Consider the following 3941-nt stretch of genomic DNA (forward strand, 5'->3'; position numbering starts at 1 on the left):
CAGTTTGGAGTCTGTGGCGAACAACAATCCCAACGAGGGTCCAGTTCCAGTTCCAACAGTCATTAGACAGATATAAGCTCACTATCAGAAGTCTAGCTGCCCCCTGCTTTAATGAACCTTAATTAACAGCTCCGTCGTTGTGGAATTACCCTGAAAATCAGGAATGCTGGGTGGAAAAAACTGGATAGAAAGCTGAAAGGAGCGAAAGAGCCACAAAGAGGGGGGAAAGGGGTGAATAAAGTGTGTGTGTGTGTGTGTGTGTGTGTTGGGGGGGGGTTAAAATAGTTTGAATTGAGTCCACGCTTGGCACATTCATCCGTTATTCGGCTCAAATCAGGGTTTTGTTCGAGCCAGAGTAAAGTAACGTCAATCATCTCGACCTGTTTTTTTTTTGTTTTTTTTGTGCGACTTAAGAAATTGTTATGAAATTGCTCTGGCACATAATGAGGGGCTCCCCCACCAGAACCTCCTATCTATATTAGCCCGAAAGGTCAAAAGACAGCAGGCCAGAGAGTGAGATTCGCCACTACCAAACCGCTCACCCCCTGGACACACATCAAAGTGACAGGAGCGTCCAATCAGATTTGTCTAACAGGCATTACATGATGAATATGGTGCGGCTGTGGCACAAAGGCTTCTTTGTGTGGGCCCGGAGTGAAGGCCATTCACAGCTCCAAACAGCCAGCCAGGGTGGAAGTAAATGGCCAAAAGGCTCTCATCAGGAAAAAAAAGAGAGAAGCCAAACTTGCATGGTACAATGGTCCATGCAAATGACAGCAAACCCTCTGTCCACAGCTCTGTGAGACAAGGTTAGGTCGTCTGAAGTTTAGATGGCTTAGCACTGTCAAAGTGTCGGCTTGCCGTTTTCAAACTTTTTTTCTGAGTGACAAGCAAGTTTTATCTCCCTCATGCTTAAAGACAGAAGTCTTGTGAGTTTTTGTTGGGATTTATAGGCATCCTGAGGCTTTTGAAGAAAGCAGAGGAGTTTTATCCATGGATGGAATGGCGGGACGCTGCTGTGAGCCCCTGATGTTAACATGCAAGAAAAGAGAAGAAAACAAAAGCTTCTGACAGAAAAATGTGGTATTCGTGGAGCCATAGTAACAAACACTTAAGAAAAAAAAAGTTAAATACCAAAGTGAAAATGGTCAAATTTGCAACTTGAGTCACATTTTATTTATTTATATTTATATCATATATTTATTTATTTATTTATTTGAAAAATAGGTTCCTTTAAGAATATATATATATTTTTTTTTTTGTTTGTTTGTTTGTTTGTTTTTGGTTAATTTTGCATAGTTTTCAACCCTGTTACTAAAAATTGGGACACATCTGAATAACGTTTAAAATCCTAATTTGTGTAACTAATTGAGCAGTAAACATTAAATAAGCAGACAATAAGGACAAAAAATAGACAAAATGTATAACATGAAAAATATAAAAACTACAGCAGATTTGGCAACAGGGTTACTAGTAACAGGGTTGCAAATTTAGCCTTAATTAAGCTCTTACTCAGCAGGGGTTAGCTAGTTTGTGATCAAATACTGGTTTGTAGATATTGATTAGCTAATACAATTAATTAATTAAATTTTTTTTTTTTACTTTAGTAAGAGGGTTGAAAGCAGGGAATGCTACAATTTGCACAAAAAACAATCGAAAGTTTAAATTTCTTCCTGCCATGTTGTAGAAAGTGTTCAATGATCTAATACTTTAAGAAATATTAGATCCTTGAAATCAACTCTGTTACTGTATGTATACTTTAGTTTTCAACAAAAGGTGAAAATAGGTGCTTTTAGAAGCCTTTACAAAATGCTGACAATAAGCGGTTCAAAATAAGTACCATATGAACAATTTTTTATTCACTTTCTATGAAGTTATTTGCTAAAATTAGGGACACATCTATACAAAGCTTAAAATCCTTTTTGATCAATAAAAAGTAAATAAACATAAAAAATAAATAATCAAAACGTGTAACAAAAATAATAAACATCAGGATTGCAAATTTTGCATAAATTAAGCTCATAAAATAAATTAAGTTCTCACTCAGTATTGTTATGTTTTGAGCCTGTGATAAGCACCATGATATGAGTTTATACTTGCCTTAAATTATTATTATTATTTATTTTTTTAGTAACAGGGTGAAAGGCATCTGGCATATAAAAAAAATCCATGTACTGTGCTGCACTCTAACTGTGGCAGTTGAAGGAGGGAGAGAGTAATAGGGTTGAAAGGTTGAACTTGATGAAAGCAATCAAGCTACAATTTGCATATAAATTTAGAAAATGCAATAAAATTATTTACTGCTGTAAAAAGGGCACAGTGCTATCACTTTCAGTGTATTTTGGTTTTAAGAACTATTAGATGATCAAATGGTGAAATGTAAGCTGTAACAGGGTTGCGTAAATGCATAATGTGGGACACAGAGAAATAGTATAGTTAAATAGTTCTATATTACAATTAACACAAATATTTCATGTGTTTAAATCTAGTGTATCCAATATATCTAACAATTCTCACTACAGAAACATGGGATTTGTTCCTCTATCATATCATATCATATCCAATATATCTAACTATGAATGTATGTATGTATGAATGTATGTATACACCTGAAACAACAGGTGATAGGTGTATTATAATAACAGTCATCAAATCGTTTGTTTCATAATCTACATTAAAAAAAAATTTTAGTTTTACTCAGTAAAAAAAATTCTCAGCTGAATAGCCTCCCATAGCTACACCCTCCCTGCCAGTTTTCATCTTCCTTTTCCTGCCAGAATTTTTTTCTCAAACATTAAAAAAATTGTTTTGGAAAAAAATATATGTTTTTCTTTTCTTTCTTTCTCCAGGCTTTGAAATCAAACATTGCTCAAAGGGCCATTAAGACAGACCCAGGTGGGATTATCTTCTGAGGAAAGCCACTACATGCCAAGACAAAGTCTACTTTCATCACTTTACAAGCAACAGTGACTGGATTCTTATCGCACTCAGTTTAGTTTATGGTCAGGCTCCGCCCACACAGGTGCTGCAGGGTGTGGCTGAACGCATCACTCTGCTATGGGCCCCTTAACAGACCTCCAAATAAAACTATATATACACTACCATTCAAAAATCTGTGGTCAGTTTATATATATATATATATATATATATATATATATATATATATATATATATATATATATATATATATATACATGTGTATCTATACGACAACTGTAGCCAAATTCCTTGACACGTCTGTGTGTGGTGGCTCTTGATGCCTTGACCCCAGCCTCAGTCCATTCCTTGTGAAGGTTTTTGTTAAATGTGAGCCAAAATCATCACAATTAAAAGAACCAAACACTTAAACTACTTCAGTCTGTATGCATTGAATTTATTTAATACACGAGTTTCACAATTTGAGTTGAATTACTGAAATAAATGAACTTTTCCACAACATTCTAATTCATTGAGATGCACCTGTATATTCAATTAATTTTCGTTCTACTTTCATTTGACCTCTCTCAAAGAATGCTGAAAAAAAATCATAGTTTCCATATATGAAGCAGCACAACTGTTTTCAACATTGATAATAATCAAATGTTTCTTGATTGTCAAATCAGCATATTAGTATGATTTCTGAAGGATCACTGAACTGAAGACTGGAGTAATGATGCTGAAAATACAACTTTGCTGAATAGGAATCACAGGAATAAATTACATTTTAAAATGTATTCAAATAGAACAGAGATATTTTAAATTGTAATCATATTTCATGATATTACTGTTTTTACTGTATTTTTTATCAAATAAATGCAGCCTTTTTTTAATAATTGTCTTTTTAACAGTACTGATAGATAGACAGACAGACAGACAGGATGATAGATAGATAGATAGATAGATAGATAGATAGATAGATAGATAGATAGATAGATAGATAGATAGATAGATAGATAGATAGA

Source organism: Sinocyclocheilus grahami, unplaced genomic scaffold (genome assembly GCF_001515645.1).
Source record: "Sinocyclocheilus grahami isolate Dianchi unplaced genomic scaffold, SAMN03320097.WGS_v1.1 scaffold640.1, whole genome shotgun sequence".
NCBI lineage: Eukaryota > Metazoa > Chordata > Actinopteri > Cypriniformes > Cyprinidae > Sinocyclocheilus > Sinocyclocheilus grahami.